Source organism: Lipophrys pholis (genome assembly GCF_963383615.2).
Source record: "Lipophrys pholis genome assembly, chromosome: 13".
In the NCBI taxonomy this organism is placed as follows: Eukaryota; Metazoa; Chordata; class Actinopteri; order Blenniiformes; family Blenniidae; genus Lipophrys; species Lipophrys pholis.
In genome coordinates this window covers 22312055-22329979 of record NC_137632.1, presented here as the reverse complement: position 1 = coordinate 22329979, position 17925 = coordinate 22312055, and the positions used below count along the sequence as shown (strand labels likewise).

At 41.9% G+C, this 17925-nt stretch overlaps 1 protein-coding gene across 1 annotated transcript in view; it reads right to left on the bottom strand.

Moving 5' to 3' along the window:
• Positions 1 to 17719, bottom strand: part of pcbp3 (poly(rC) binding protein 3) — an 85115-nt gene extending 67396 nt beyond the window's left edge. The window contains exon 1 of the mRNA XM_080478885.1: positions 17398 to 17719. The gene's annotated coding sequence lies outside the window, so the exon portion shown is untranslated. The remainder of the gene's footprint in view (positions 1 to 17397) is intronic.
• Between the last annotated feature and the right edge of the window lie 206 nt (positions 17720 to 17925).

The following is a 17925-nucleotide window of genomic DNA, read 5'->3' as shown; positions in this document are numbered from 1 at the left end:
CCCACTACCCGAGGCGCTGAGCACACGACGGCAGCAGCAACCCGGGGAAATGTTTTCTCAAGCTCCTGAAGCTCTCACTTGCCTTTTTTTTTTTTTTTTTTTTTAACATCTGCTCAGGCTTACTTGGCGGCATTCTTGCTGACTTAGCAGCCTCTTCTGTGGCACCGGAAAAAAAAAAAATATATATATATATATAAATATATATTCGTAGAAGAAAAATAAAGGAAAAGTGTGTCAGGGAAACATAAAGTCATGTTGTGCTTTGATTTCTACTGCCTTGAAAGTGAGGGATGAAAAAAAGACTAAACGGGAGGGTTTACATGCAGGTTCGCGAATTCGGAAATTCTTTGCATGATTTTCTCACTGCGAAAAAAAAAAAAAAAAATAGAAGAACTCTACGTGTGTAATTCAGTAATGTGCTGACTTACTGCCATGGCTGTCTTCAAGTCTGCTTCATAACTTTTCCGCCAAGCTGTGCTTTCGTCAATATCGCTCTCCCGTAATGCGATTTGTCTACATGTTTTGATGCCTTATTCAAACTCTTACTGGCAGTAAAATGCTCAGATTTCTTTATGTAGGGAACTTTGCAGCGTGCCACACAAACGCAGGTATACTTCAGGTACATTTAATTCTTTTTTTTCAGGAAAAATAAAGTATTTGTTTTCATAACTGCCCCAAATAATAAGGGGATAAAGCCAAAACAATGTGCATCTTTTGCTTTAACACAGCGTTATCTATCTATACAGGCCTATTTCATCCTGGGTGAAGCGGACCAGTTAAATGACAAAATAACCTTTTAATAAGAGTAAATAAATAAGTAATATAAGATCAACACATACAATCTACGCGGGTTGTGTTAAAGAACACATCTCCTTTCTTTTCCTTTTACCACAAAGAAAGGACTGTTTATTTAGCATTTTGGTTTATTATGATTTATTACAACTTTTTATAATTGTTACGGCAACAATAAATGTCACTGTTGTTCAACTTCACCTCTACTTCCTCTTAATGGGTAAATCAAAGGTATCGAATAACAAACCGAGGTCAGGAACCTAATGGTAGCGCCAATTCACTATATCATAATCAAGTTTTCTGGTGAAGGTGCTGCACATGTGTGACACAGTTTTAACACATTTACCATTTAAAGATCATACTTATATTTCTTCTTTTGTAGTTTCTTGATAGTTGAGTGATCATTTTGCATGTAGTATTTGGAAACCTAAAAGCTTAAAGCCTACAAGTTTGCCCATAAATTTCCTTCACAAAAACAAAAACAAAACAAAAAACATTTTATTGACAAGATAATGATCAATTGGGTTTTTCTTGTGAAGCCAAAGTGTGATTATTCATCTCATTCAACTGTGTTTAACAGCACCTCTCTCGTCCAATCACCACATTGATAAACCTCATCACTACAGAGGGGCAGTAAACTGAGCCTTCGCTGCAATGAACACTAAAATAGGATTGACTAAAAGGTTAAGTTGGTGGTTTACAGGCTGACGTCCAAGACCCCTTTGTGTGGGAAAGAGGTTTCAGGAGTGTCTTGAAGCTCTGCCTGTTCTTAGGTTATAGAAGATATATAGGTTTTCTTCATCTTTTTTTTTTTTTTTTATTATCATTATTTAAAGAGGACACGTGTACATGATCAATTTACATGTTAAAGAAAACCATCAACAGTATCAACAGTAAACCTGAGAAACTGCCCATATCTATAGTTATTAAGTTAAAGTGGAACTTGACGCACAGTTTCGACAGGGCGTCCTCTATGGGGGCTCAAGGCAGCGACGGGGTTAAAAAGCAGTCTAATCCAGACAAAGGTGTGTGTGTGTGTGTGTGTGTGTGTGTGTGTGTGTGTGTGTGTGTGTGTGTGTGTGTGTGTGTGTGTGTGTGTGTGTGTGTGTGTGTGTGTGTGTGTGTGTGTGTGTGTGTGTGTGTGTGTGTGTGTGTGTGTGTGTGTGTGTGTGTGTGTGTGTGTGTGTGTGTGTGTGTGTGTGTGTGTGTGTGTGTGTGTGTGTGTGTGTGTGTGTGTGTGTGTGTGTGTGTGTGTGTGTGTGTGAGCTCCATGAACCTGAATTGCCGCTGCACCGCTGCCTTTAATTTGCTGAACTCAAGTCAAAAGAAAGAAACCCACTGGAGGTCTTTTCTACACAGCAGGCTTGTGAAGAGCCTGTGAACAGCTGTGTGATGGCGAGTAATATGTAGGACGCTTCCCCTCGCTGTTCTCAAAGGTACAAACACGTGGGATGGGTGGGTTGCAGGGGACAAAAACTACATAAAGTGCTGCGCTCAGCTTTTATCAGACACCAAACTCTTCTGGACAGCAACACAGAGAGAGTGACGCAAAGAGGCAACGATTGTCCGAGCTGCATCACAATCTGTGTAGGACTTTGCAGAAAAAACACATGAAATTAAAGAAAACTGTTTTTCTACAGTGAAACATGGGGGAAGTACCATCATACTGTTGGGCTGCTCTGCTGCTTTTTTATTGGAAACATATTCAAGACTGATGAAATCTGAAGCTGACCCAGACGTTTCGATCCTGAGAGGAACCCGACTGGACAAAACTCCCATTCAGCGGCACAAAGGGGAAGGTGGACTGTTTTCAACTGGCTTGAAACGAATCCTGACTTCAATCCAACACATAATACGGTCACAGATAACTGAAATAAGCCACATTGAAAATGACGCCTGCCAAATTAAGAGAGTTTGAATGCGTCATAATGGAAAAATGTACAAGAAGCCTGTGACCAATTGGGTGTCAATACTTTTACCTTTAACTAATGGAAATCAAAGAATTTTATTAAATATCCAAATTAGTGGTCATATGCATTTGTGCCATATGTCAGAAATTCTGTACTTAACAGCCAAAGGATCATTTCTGATGAATATTTTTTTCATTGGGAAAACGGCTCTGAACTGGACACTCAAATGCTTTGTTGCATCGTCGCAGATTGACCGCTAACTTGGGTTAAGGCATGTGTGTTCACAACAGGTACGCTCTCACTCTCTCTCTCTCTCTCTCTCTCTCTCTCTCTCTCTCTCTCTCTCTCTCTCTCTCTCTCTCTCTCTCTCTCTCTCTCTCTTCCCCCCCCCCCCCCCCCCCCCCCCTCCCTCCCCGTCTATGCGGTCTGCATAGACAGCTGCAGAATTCTCTGCTGAATCCTTCTGAAAGTTGACTAAAGCAGGAGTCCTGTCGGCAAAATCCTTTTCAAAATGGTTTTGAAACCATCAGACTGATCTACAAAAGGAGTTGCATGCAGCTGCAGTTGAGCTCGATGCACCCGTCCTCTGTGCGTGTGTACAGTTGGGTTCACCACTGAATCACAAGCATACGAAATGTCTGTTCCTGCCTCGGCCTCCAGCTGAGGCCAATCTGTCCATCAGGTGTGGCTCGGCGGTGGCAGCCGCGGCCTCGCCAGCAAGTCGAGCGTGCACACAGCCCGCTTAGAAAAAAAGGGGGTGGGGAATTACACTGCGGTACAACCAATGATACACAACAGATTCATATTCATCTCGAGGGACACGTCAGTGGAAAGAGAAACATCGTTTGGGGATCGGAATAATCACTCTCATTTGAACTGAATAGAAACAACAGAAATTAGAAGGAAGTGACAACAGTGCACAAGGTGGTGAAAGGTACACAAGCGTATTTGAGATAACAGATTCCTCCACACCGCGCTGTGTGTATTGTTTCGTATCTGCGACGTATCGACCTCAAATGTATGAGACTCATCACCGGCGCGACACTCCCTGTGGGGCAACGGAGGACAATACACAGTCCAACGACTGCGACCCACAAAAAGTAGACCCAACATTGGCTGGATTATGTCTAAATAAAGCCCCGGCAGTGTATGAATCACTGTGTCACTGATCCCCCCTCTGCTTCACCAGACAACAGGTTTGCCTTCTGCAAGCTGTCATGGCTTTCCACTCTTTCAAGGCAAAAAAATAAAAGCGAGAGAAGGAGCCTGCGCGAGGGAGAGAGGGGAGTTGACGTTCATCACTCGAGTACCGTGGCTTAGCCTAAGAGGCTTGAATAATCAGTATGTTAAGCTGTCAGGGTGTGCGCTCGCACCTACCACGCGCTCACTAACTCCTGGGTGCTTTTTAATCAAGCAAAAACGCTGAGAGGCAGCGGCGAGTGCCAAGAGCGCGGGCTAAGAGATGAGCTTTGGAATATCTGTTACACTTTCGCCTGACATTACCAGACTTGAGTTTTCACTGTAAGCTCCAGACACGCCTGATTTCTTCATCTTTTTCTTTTTTCTTTCTTGTTATTTAAAGAGAACACAATGACTTGTCTCCTCTGTTTCATGGGAATCATCATATTGTTGGTCTAATCAGTCTGTTAGAATCCTTAAAAAACCATGGTAATGATCTAAGAGAAGTCAAGGAAGAAGCAGTAAAATGAAAACATATATGAATTCTGGTGATTTAACTCTTGAATATAACATATTTGAGGAAATATTCATGATTTAGTTCCGACACAACACATTCCTCGGTGCACCTGAGAAAGCTCCTTTCAGTTCCTGGCATGTGAAGCTGCCACGCGATAATGCTCTCTGCTTTTAGTGTTATATCCTGTTATCAACTGAAATGTTGAAGGTTGTTTGCATTGCCTCTGCTGGGCCCAGGTGTTGATTTGGCCGAGAGGTTCGAGGAAGAGAGTTGGAGTGGTGATGGAGAGATGACCGGATGGAGAGTGAGAGCTGGAGAACGACTCTTCCTTCCATTCAATAATTGGCTTATCTTCCAAATCAGTCTGAATTGAAGATCCTTTTTTACTTTTCGTATGGAGTGCTTAAATGCGCCTACATTGTGGTTGATTGCAAATAAATAATTACAACTTTTTTTTAATCAAGTCTCAGTGCTGGTAACTCGCATAACTAATTTGTGTGGTTATTTTGAAGAGGTGCTTTTAGAATGTTTTGCAATGCAAAATGGTTATTCTTATTATGTATTAGGAGGACCCCAAAATCAAATCAGCCATTTCCAGCCAACTGTGGGTGATGGCAGGACACACCCTGGACAGTCCATAACATGGCAAAGACATGGGCAGACAACCACACACACACACTCACATTCAGACCTAGGTGTAATTTAGGGTCACCAATTAACCTCACATGCTGTTGTGAGGTTTTCCTTTGTTGGGAAATCAAAGTGCCTGGAAGAGTGTGCCTCCTAACCCAGGAATTCCTTATAAAATGTATTTTCACTTGCTTTTCTATCACAAAATAGTTTTGCTCGCTTGTAAGTTTATACAAATGTGTATTTTTCATTATTATTTTGTGGTTCCACCTTTTGACATTATCAGTTATTTCAAGTGAGTTTATTTCAAAGAACACAAAAAAAACACACACATTTGAACCACTTCTCATCCTGCAAAGATTTATTTTCCATCCATACTTTTGGACTCGTGGACATTTCCACAACCTGAAGTCCCTAATGCATTTACCACTAGCGATCATGCTACCATACTGCCAGGAAAAGGCCCTGTTTACGTGACATTTTCATGTGAAAGTGGAAAACTTTCCTTGCGTTTCAGGAGTCCATTTACACAACAATGGTGCTTTGAGCAACTTTGTGAAAACGGCTCCCAAGGTTGAACTTTTTGAAAACGCTGGCTCTGTGTGAAAGGGAAAGTGCCACTGCACGTGCTCACGACAGCCCTAGTAAATAGTTCTTCTGCACACGTGCGAGTGGATGGACAATAACAACGTTTGCCTCCCGAGTGCGATGACTCCAAGTCCATATTCTCCTGGGACTTGGTAGTTTTATAGTTGACAGTCACTCGTAATGGTAATCCAGTTTCGTCATCTCTCCATTTCACCATTTGCGTACTCCTCATTGTTAATGTTTATAGCGTATTGGTTCTCTGCTGCATGTGTGTTTGTGATTTCATTACAAAAACAACAGAACCCACGAGTGGCCCAACATCAAAAATTATAATTTTTTTCAGTGTTTTGGCCGTTTCAATGTAAACAGACATCATTTTCAAAACGTTGCCGTGTGAAAAGGAACTTTTCTGTAACGTAAATGGAAAAAAAAACGTGTAAAAGGAGCCTAAGAAACGTTATCAAGTCTCGAGCAGATCCGAGCAGCGACTTTTATTTTTGGGTGTGAGTAGATTAAAAACCTCAATATTAGAGTAAACTAAATGTATGTAAAACCAGCTCTCCTCCCCACTTCTGAAGGACGCTGAGATAATAAAGTCTAACCCTCGTTATGAAGTCAGGGTGAAGAAAGCTCCCATTCATCATTTAGTCCTGACTGTTTAGGCCCTGTCAGAGGAACAATGGTTGTGATGGATAAACACATATTTTATGCACACCAGCTTCCTTGTGTAGTGTGTGGGCGGTGGATTTGGAGGTCAAATCTTTGTATTGTAACGTAAAGAATAGGGCCGATTGAGAGTGTTTGCATAGACACCGAGGAGTCTGAGCAGGAAGTCAGTGGGGATTGTAAGTCAGTGGGCGGGCGGGAGGATTTAAAAAGACACTCCCCTCGCAGACCTCTAAATAATTAATGACATCACTTGTTCGAGGCTCAGTGGAGAAAAGCGTTGTGCTACTTCTACGTCACCTGGTGTAGAGCCGGTATGGAAAAATCATTTATTTTCTCATGTTTTACTTCTTTTCTTATTTAAATCAAAATCGGGTCTATTTTAATTACTCGTATGTTATTTTAGGAGAGGTCAACGTAGTACTTTCACACACATTACGCACTGTATACATGAATGTGAATATAATGCAGTAAAAAATACTTTATTCTTCTAAATTATGTTCATATGACACATTTTGTGAACCAATCCTCTTTGATGACACTCCTCATCATTCATCATCCAACAATCAACAACACTGAGATTCGTCCCGTCACACTATGGAAATGTACAAAACATCCACACAGAAGCCTTCACATTTGTGTAAAGTCATGTACATTAGCATTAAGATGATCCAACACAGCGAGTTAGCACAGCTAAAGCTCTAAAAACATAAAAAATGATTGATTTAGTGATTTAATTGTATAGCATGTATGTTGCATATACCATTCAAAAGACGGTACTTATTGAAGTTTGCAATTCTTCACACTGAAAGTGTTGCATATCACACGCAATCAATTGCATTTTTGGCCTTAATTCAGTTTTAATTTTGCGAAAATTCTATATTAATAATGCTGTTCTTGTTCTGTTTTTAAAAGCCATATTCGATATGTTTGGATGCTAGATTGATTCCACAGACTGAATCCAACGCATGAATAACAAGAAAAAAAAATATGACTTGCCTGATGCATATCTACATTAGTAGTCACATCAGAGGCTTTTGCGGACGTTGCCGGTATCGAGCGTGTTGAAAAACAACTGATCTGCTTTAAATCTACCTGCACGTTGCCACAGGTATGAATTGATTTGATGCAAAGTCTTAGCGACGTCAGTGATTTCTCGGAAACCTGGTCGACATCTTCCTTTCAGTGGTTTTTTTAAATAACAAACAAAGTCACAATAAAAATGAAAATGATGTAGTTCTCATGCAAGGTGACTAGCGTGTGCTGTTGTTTGTTTATTTTATCTTATGCATTCAAACACGCACGTAGGCAGAGAGCAATACGCTGTAAACATTAAAAATGGCAACATTTGTATACCCAGACGATGAAGTTGGGTCGTTATGAACGGCGACCGTCAACTGTCAAACTACCCAACGGAGGTAAATATTGGTTTTTTCCATCTACGCTCGTATGTACAATTTTCTATGGCGGTGGTGAGCATGCGCAGTTGCGAGGGTTTCTCAAAGTTGTGTTTTCCTCCCGTTTCCATGGAGACTGAGTCAGCGTGTTTTGGAAAAGTCCCACCTTGGTATTTGTTTTCAAAAAGTTGCGTTTTCAGTGGCTCCGGCGCCCAAAACACAAGACTTTTTTTTTTCTTTCTTTTTCACTCAAATGTTTATATTTCATATTTGCCCATTAAAATATAGGCTTTCTTCATCCCCATTTGATGGTCATTTTTGCATTTGTCATTAAACGTATTCTTGTGTTCACGTAATGTTCTATTCCACTATCTCACTGGCGAACTGCACCTCATTTTAATTGAATTGAGTTTGAGAAGTTGAATATTCTTTCCGTGCCGAAGCTGGACCAATCGAGAAACACTGAGCTACATTGCAACCTGGTGAATAAGAAAAAAAAAATCAAAAATCTAAATAATAGATTAGATCAACGTAGCCACCAGACACATGAGAATCCCATATTGATGTTTCCGGTCTGCATTGAAGCATTTTTGATTTCAAGTAGGCACAGGGGTTAAGAACATACAGCCCAGCAGCGGTGATCAGTCAGTCATATTTATAGCCGCTGTCCTGCCGCTGTGGTCCAGCCAAACATGATGCACAGTCCTGTAAATAAAACCCGTCACTGCAGCCGCTCTCGGAGCGTAAAACAGAGCTGTAGTAAATAACCATTTCCAGGAGGCAGGGTCACACATGAGCTGTTAAACTCCTGACCTATGATTTACTTCAGCTTCATCTTCCAAATCCCCGGAAATAGTCCCCATCTATGTTCCCACACATGTCGGATAAAGAGAAATGATTAGAAAAAAGAAAAAATAATAACACGAGGCTGTAAGTCTGAGCTCCACCGTGGTATTTGCATTCTCTTTTTTATCATTTCCAGCACTCCAAGCCAACAATAATATTTTCCTGTCACTTCAACACTTGAGCCGGTTCCCCAGCTCCCCCAACACCCCGCCGCTGTATTAGCAAGGGTAAAAATAGCATTGGGGGGAGGGGAGGGGTCTATATATGACCACACTTCACCACCCAGAGTGATACTAGGAAAGCAGCAGGGGAGGCTAAAGCTCTGTTCCTGCCACACCTTTTGCTTCTTAACCCCCTTCCTCCTCCTCCTCCTCCTCCACCACTCTTCATCGTCTCAGATTGATCTCAAACCTTCACTGGCTTAAATTACATCGGCCAGTCGGAGCGCTCTCACGCCACACGCAACCATAATTCTCTCAACTTTTAAAATGTTCCACTTTCAACGCCCCCGCAAATTTCCCCGGGAGGGATTCGGTTATGACTTACGACGCCACACATCCTGTCCTCTCCCCAGCTCGGCGACGATCGCTTACTATTCAGTATGGAAGAGACAAAGGGGCAGAAAAAGAAAAGCCCAACACCCCAGTGTTACAACCGTTTGCTACGTCAGCGTCGGACTCCCACATGACAGATGGTCCCACCTGGCTGCAGGTGGGCCGGCTGCCTCCGACACAGCGGGAAAAAGAAATACCCAGCATGCAGCTGTACTCAATATTTCATGAGGTTTTCTAATTACCTGCACTGCATTTGTTTATTGCAATTAGGAAGTCTACCCACAGTTTGGTCACATGTTCCTCCAGTTGTAAGAGTTGTGTTAGAATGAAAGGTTTCACGTTCAAATGTGCAAATGTAGAATTGGTGGCAGAAATGTGAGGCCGTGTCCAAAGTAGGCCCCGTTTCAAGCTCGCACGTGTGCAGAGGGACTATTTACTACGGCCGCGGTGCGCACGCAGCAGCGTTTCTGAAAAGTTGTGTTTTTCGCTCGATTCCATGGAGACGGCGCATTTTCGAAAAGTTGCGTTTCATTTTCACCTGAAGACAGTGTCCCGTAAACCGGGCCTTATATCAATTGTACATTTCTAGTGAGGAAGGTTTCTTCCTTTTCTTCAAATATGTGTTACAGAAGCCAATCTTTAACGTATTTATGCATTTGATCTCACGTTTAACACGTCACGCAATTCCGAATCAGTTGCGTTCTCAATTGTATCAAATCCACTTACTTTCATATATAACAGAGCTCAAATTTGGGAGTAAAAAGTTTTTTAACATAAAAATATATTTTGCAGATGATTCATTATAAAATCTGTTCGATTTACCTAAAAATATGAATGTTTTAAGAAGGTGGTAGTTGGCATCAGAAAGACCAAGACTAACAGGCAACATTGAATATAAACGAGTAATTATTATGTATTTTACATGAAAATAGCAGGTATATCACGACATGTTTTCGATGCATGAGTTGCTATATAAGGCCATATAAGCCAATTTAAAGATGTTTTTAGCAGTAATTTGTGAAGCATTTTACACTTTCTACAAGATTTTCATTGCATATAAATAACATTTATCAGTCTAGAAAGTCAAATAAAATTCTCCTTTACCATATATTCCATTACATTCCCTATAAATCTCTCTTTATCCCCCTCTGAGCAGACATCAGTATCCAGTTGAGCCGTCATCTCTCCACTTTCCTTTTGTCTTTGTCCATTTTCAGTACATATCTGGGTGACAGCAGCCAGATTTCTTTTTTTTTTCTTAATTTCTCCACCCCGAGCCAGCGCCCTACCCAGACCACCCCCGGCACACTGTGAGCCCCGAGCCAGGCCAGCAGGAGATCCGGAACGGCTCGGAAAGGGCCAAGGCACAAAAGGGCCAGCTGCTCGCGCCGAGCATTGGCTTTACATCGGAGGAAGCGGCTCCTCGCTGAATACACTGGATGCATGTGAGCCGGCTTTTTTTTTTTTTTTATAGAGAGAGGGGCAGTTTATTACAAGTGGGAAATTAGTGGAATTTTTTTTTTTTTTTTTTTTTTTTTAATAGACAGATGTGTTTCCGTGCAACTAATCAGGATCAGACTTTAATAATTAAAAGTAGGCTGTGAGTCATACGTTCCCCGTACATCTGAGGCTCTTGTGACGTGGAAACTGCGTTCTGCGAGGCCGCTGGAGTGCAGCCGAGCACGAGCGTGCAAACACGTCCCAGAGGCTCATAAATATCTCATCCAACAAGGGATTCTTTTTTCTTTTTTTTTTTTTTTTTTTAACATATGCACTCTGAGGAGGGCTTACAGTCAGAGTAGTGAGGGCGGGGAGTGCATTAAAGTGGCTGATGGGAGTGCTGCGGCCATCGCAGGAAGTGACGGCTGCTTCGCGTTTATTAGCAGACACACAGTGTTTTCTACGCACCGTCTCTCCTTCAGTGGAATTAGCTTCTTTTTTTTTTTTTTTAAATCGCCATGAATTCTTGAAAAAGCATTTTTCTGTTTCATACCAGATAATAAAAGTCATTAGGTACAGATGTTCACTTGGGTATTGTGGATTCCCTATAGGTGCAGTAATATTATTTGACTTAAAGCTCTTAAAAGGTAACGCCAGTATTTAATTGTCTTGTAATGATATTTCTACTGAAATGTCCTGAAATCCAGTCTGATCTCAGTCCAGAATTAAATAATGGAGGCTGGATCTTCTGGTAATTATTAACAAAGACACAAAAAAAAAAAATTAGGTCCCGTTTACAAGAATGGAAACGCACGGTTTGCTTTTTTCGTTTCAGAAAAGTTTTTAAAACGATGTCAGTTTCCATGGAAACGACAGAAACGCTAAAAACTAAGTAGTTTTCATGTAGGGCACTAGTGGGAGCTGTTGGCAGTTTTTGTAACGAGTGCAGAGAACAGTACGCTCTAAACATTAACAACGGGTTGTACATGGACGTTCGTGTGGAAATGCATCGAAGTTGGGTTGTTATTACAGTGACTGTCAACTAGAAAATACCAAGTGCCAGAGGAATGTGGACGAGGAGTCATGCCACCCTGGAGGCAAATGTTGTTAGTGTCCCTCTATTCGTGCATGTGCAGAAGAGCTATTCACTATAGTCCTAGTGTGCATACGCAGGAGCAGCATTTCAGAAAAGTTGAAGTTTCTGTGGAGATGGAATCGAGGCATTTTCAAAAAGTTGCATTGTCCTTGACTCTGAGAACCCAGAACGCAACAAAGTTTAAATTGATATTCGATAAAATGATTTAATTCCATATTATTTTGTTGTAAAGGGGCAATAGTATGCAAAATGCACTTTGCAATGGTTTTCCTACAGTAATATGCGTCTCCATACCTGCTACTGAGGCCCTAGAAGTGAAAAAGTCTCTCACTTGATTCCACTTTTTAGTGAACGTGCACGCCAACGAGCGAATCGGAAATCGGCCCTGCACTACGTCACCATGGGCATTAACCAATCATAATCACGATGCGCCACCTTGGTAGTTCAGCTCTGCCGTGCAGAACGCAGCATTGAGTTTTATCGCCTTCGTCTGAGCCTTTGAAGACCCGGTGGACTGATTTTATTGATGATGGAAATTGACCGACAAAAAGTTTTGCATGTGACCAACATGGGCGTATAGAAAGCAGGCTTTGCTAAAAAAAAAAAATAAGACCTAATAAGAGCGGACACCCTGTCCTGAGTGGACGAATCAGCATGCACGGGCACATATTTACCTGGTAACGCACCTTAATGAGCGGACAACCTGCCAAAGGCGGACAGGTTTTCCTGGCAAATATCAAGCTGAGCGGATATTAAAACAGCCAAAATACTAAGGCTGGACCCCATTATCCGAATAGTGGGTTGTTGTGGTGGGGCCTGGATATTAATTTTGAGATCTGAATAATCACCGCTCCCCCCCCCCCCCCCCCTGTGACTGCTCTCAGCTTCAGTTTCACTCTTCACTGTATAGCAGTGGTGTCAAACATCAGGTCTGTGGGCCGACACCGGCCCGCAAGAGGCTCCAATCTGGCCCCACAAACCCACCAAACAATGTGGTTATATAGAATTTATTTGAGTTTTTTTTTTTTTTTTTTTAGGCATTTCGCTGTATTTTGCACCAGAATGTTTCATTTAAATTGCCCTTATGCCCTTATGATTGTTGTCATTTACAGTACTAATTGTTTGATCTTGCAAAAATGTAGATTATTGCATCACATGCATTGTGCGCCACAACAAAAATCTTTGTGTTAATTTAAAGGTTATTATAGCAATAATTTACTGGTCCAGTCCACCAAAGATGTAAAGGGACTTTATGTGGCCCCTGAACTAAAATGTGTTTGACATCTCTGCTTTACACTGAAATTGACCTGTTGCCTCCGGGCCTCCTGCCTGTGCTGTTCTATATATAAATATTTGTATAGCATTGTTTAAAACGTGTGTTTCGTCTGTAACGTGTTTGGTTCGTTCAATATCAACTGGCCCTATAACTTGTCGTCATGACTCTATAAAGAGAGGACACCTGTCTTCACACTTGCTCTTGGATTTAAAATAAACTGTATAATATGGCCCATTCCACGACGGTCTATTCAGTCGGTTTTCATCCAAGTGCGTAACAATATTTTTCACTTAAGTACATTTTTAAGTAGTCTTCCTACCTTTACTCACTACTGCCACCTAATGCACAGAAGTGACATTTTACATTCTGCAGCTTTTAGAGGTTTACCTCACGTTTCTGCTTTTTTTTTGGTGCACATTTAAATATTATTTGTTTTTGTTTTGAATACTGCCATAGTAAATACAATCACTGCTCAGGAAAAGATTCTTTATATATTTTTTTAAACATTGGCATTCCTTAGAGTTTCCATAATGCAAATAATGTATTGAACCGTATCATACGATAGAAAAGATGTAACGTGACAAAATGAATGGTGTGATGTATTCTTGTTTCCCTCCATTGAAGTTACAGGTGATTATCAGGAAGAAACTCATAGTGACCCACAGACATATTACAGGGATATCTATCAGACAGTTTGAGACTGTTTCTGTATAAAAGTGTGATACCAGGCGGTGTAATCAAAACTTCATGTTGATTAGAGTTAATCTTCCTCATTTTTTACCATTGACCATCAAATTAAAAAGGTATTTCGTGCAGCATTTAACTTTTAAATGACTATTTACTGAAATATTAAAGGGAAATCTTCAGTAATCAGCTAAAAACCTTCCTTCAGTCCACAGTGAGCAGTCATGAGTATCGAGGAGGTGTTTGTCAGTGTTTAGTACTCTTCTTTTTCTTGCAGGTGGCTTGATTTCCGCAAACAAAAGTAAAGTATGCATCAGTTAGCAGAAATTCAGACGTGATAATGGGTAAAAAACACTTAAACTGCAAAAGTCTTTCAGTACATTTTTGTTTGCATTTCGCTTTTCTCCCCGAACACAGACTCAAACCTTCCTGTAAAAACCCATCAACACATTGTCTGATTAGACGAAAATGAATTTGCGTCCGTATGAGGTCGACGAGCAGTTGTGACTTGCTTCGCTGTGCGTCTGAATCTCCCCCTGTTCTAATTTACACGTCCTAATAAACTAACCGACACCTGACGGATTGAATGTGGGGACGCCTCGTAAATTCTCCCCACGCCGACACGTTCACGGCCAAAAACATCGTAAATATGCAGACCGAGGGTGACGTTCGCTGTCAGATTTTCAGGATCGAGGATGTTGGGTGTTTTTGTGCTGTTGTTCGATACTAATGACGCCCCCGCCCCTCAACTACCCCCCACCCCCACTCCACCCTCCTCCCCGAGGCAGTCCAGTTGGGACGTTCCCAGTTCCCAGAAGGCTTTGTCACAGATGCTCTTTTAGTGGAAATTAGAAAATGATTATCACAGTATGAAAGGTCAGGCTGTCTGCTAGAGAAGCTCTCTTATCTTTTCTTCTTCACTCAAAAAAAATGAAAACTGCTCATTGGATTAATTCCCGTTGTATTCTGGGCAGGATTTGCGTCCGGTAGACTTTTGTAGCCCCGATTCAAAACAAACATGTCTGAGCTCATCTGAGGCGACGCGACAAGGCATCATCAAGACCAGTCACATACATGTAACCTATCTAATTTGGTTTGCTGTGACAATATTTAATTGACGAGCGTTATAACAAATGATGTGCAGTTAGATATTTTCTTTTTTGGTCAACCCCCCAAAAAAAATAAAAAATTGGGAATGAATTTAGTTGTACTGTATGACTAAAACACAAGACTGAACCTGGATGAGGTGTTTAATTTAAAAGTACTACAAGCTTAATGTACAATGGAGGTAAGAGTTTAAAGAACCAACAACATAAAGAACAGGATTACAATAAAATAGGAGTTTGACACTTTCCACCGTTTTCCAAAGAAGAAGTTCCAATTGGCGCAAAACCTAGAAGCACATTGAAATATCAGAAGATGATATCAAAACTTAACAAAGCTGCCCTTAAAGGTGCATTAACAATTTTTTTTAAGAAATGTACCCTGTTTTTCCAAGTGTCACCACCAGAGGCCGACAGGCACTGACTGACAGAGATGGGTTTTGTGAACGAAAATGAAACTTTTTGAAAACGGCTCCCAAGGTGGAACTTTTCGAAAACGCTTCAACTCCGTCTCCGTGTTATTCTGAAATGCTACTACTGCGCAGGCGCCCCACAGCCGTGGTACATGGCTCTTCTGCACATGTGTGAGTAGATGGACAATAACAACATTGAGTGTCATGACTCCCAGTCCATATTCTCCTGGTGGACTTGGTAGTTTTATAGTTGAGTCCCCCAACAACAATCCAACTTCATCATCTGTCCATACAAATGTCGGCGTTCTCACCATTGTTAATGTTTATAGCATATCATTCTCTGCAGGCATTTGTGTGTGTAGTTTCATTACAAAAACAAACAGTGCCCACAAATGACTATTTCAGCATTTCTGTCTTTTCCGTGTAAACAGACATCATTTTAAACACAAAACATATGCATTTGATGTTAATAGCCATCTCCCATTTGTCCACATGTGCTTTTACTAATTTATCTGTGGATAGACATGATTGTGTCATGAATATGGAAAGAGTGACGACATGCGAATGAGGCTTCTTTGTTCCCCATTAATCAGATTTAATGATTTAATCCTCTTCCTGGTCACATAAGTGGAAAGATGCCTTTAGATTGTAAGCTGCTGGTTGGCTGGTGAGAATTTAATCTGGCTTTATGCAGTGAATGTGTGGATGAAACGATCAGGCAAGAAACCACTGATTACTTTAATGACCTTTAAACAGTTATATGATCAGTTCATTTAAGTGATGAGTTGTGAAAAATGCCATAACGTGTTAAAACGTATGTATGAGATCATTTTAGACTCAAATGACATTTTAAAATGAAAAAAAAAATCTATATGATTTAATTAAAGATTGAAGAGGAAATGAACACGTTTTGAAGACATCATGGATGCATAATTTCAGTAAAGCTATCACTTATTTTGTAGCTTTAATTGTTAATTAATTTTATTTGTAAGGGTGTGAATCAATTAAGACATTAATGGAAATTAACTTCAACTTGTAATTTACACACAGAATCATCAAGTTAATGGTCAGAAATGAATCTGAATCTTTTGACTGAAGTGGTAATGATGAATTATTAGCTCTTAGCTAGAGGAATTTGTGACCATATTCTTCTTGTCACTGTTCATCGTTAAGCTCTCTGAATGATTCCCCTCCGCTTATAAGCTGAGCATCAATTATGATTAAAAAAATAAATTGAAAAATAGGGTGTGAAACTCCGGTTTTCTTCTTTATATCCTTTTTTTTCTGACACGAAACCCTTCAGGAGGAGCGTTTCCTCAGCTGTTGACATTGTTGTAAGGTCCAATTTTCAGAAATGATGGAGTGGCTTTGAAATCTCTTAGCTGGCAGTATTGATGTCTAAAGCACTTTAGCAGTATCTCTGTCTCAACTACGCACACACACTCACACTCACTCCACTTCCCCTTCCTGGTGAAGTACAGGATGTGCGGCTGAAGAACTAAGCAGTTTTTCTTTCTCCCCCCTCTCTCTCTCGCTCTCTCTCCCTCTCTCTCTCTGTGCTGCCAGCGATGCTTTATGGGCCATGGTAATATTGGAGTTCTCCAGCTAGGAAAAGGATTGCTTGATTCAATCAAGCAAGTCACTGCCTTGTAAAGTCATTACACTTTGTGCAATGTCATGCGTTCTGCAGCCGGCGGACGGTCGGTGTTTGTTCCGTCCTGGCACCGGGTGGGGGGGAGGGAGGTGGTGGTTGGGGGGGCGGGGGGGGGGCGGGGGGGGGTGAGAGAAAGTGCCCCCAAGCCGGAGCATGTGCGAGCCTGGCACGTCAGCTTCTATAAATAGCCGACACCAACTAACAGAAACAGTTAAAAGGAATCAATTAGACACAGAAGCTGGAGGGGATGAAATTGTCCGGCGTTTTTCTTTTTTCTTTTCTTTTTTTTTTGGGGGGGGGGGGGGGGCGACGATGGGCACGATCTACCCGTTGCGCTGCGCAAATAAGGCAAATAAGTACCGCGACCCACAGAGCTCTGCCTAAATTGCCCAAAAGCACTTTACAAGATCACCAAAACACCGGCAGCGGGGGGGAGATGCAGGGAGATCGCGTGCAAGAGGAAGTTGGTATCAAGGTGGATTATGAGCGGCTGACCTCCCTGATAACATCTCCTGCAACTGTGTCACTTTTCTGAGGGGGGGATGGAGGAGCTGCGGGGGGGTGGGGGGGGGGACTTGAAATATGCATGGAGGAGAGCTAGGAGGGACACGTGAGTGGAGGGAAAACAGAAGAAGAGTAAAGAAGATCTTACCTGCTCTGAGGTGTTGGGTTGGCTTTTTTTTTTTTTTCTTCTTCTTCTTCTTCTTGTTTTTGTTGGTGGGACGGAGAAGTGAGGAGAGTCAAAGGGTCCCGGGGGTGGTCTGGAGGGGGGTTCTCGGTCCGGCTCGGAGCAGGGCTGGAGGGTGGAAGGATGGAGTGACAGGGAGCAGGGAGACGGGGAGGCTGAAGGGGGGGAAGAATAAACCGCCGCTTGTCTCTCCCTCCCTCTCTCACTCTTTCTCTCTCTACCCCTGTTCTTCCTCTCTACACACACACACACTCACTCACACACTCGCCAAAAGCCCGAGTCACTCAGATAACAGGCAGAGAAGGAGTCTTTACATTTACACGCTCCGCCACAGGGAGGGGAGAACCGGGTGACATCCCCTCCCTCCCTCCTCCAGGCGGCCAATGGGAGGAGGAGGAGAAGTGTCCAATGAGAGCGGAGGCAGCCGGTGCCCTCGCCCCAACCAATAAGTGCACCAGCTCACATTCAGATGGAAGAATCACAATATGGAAG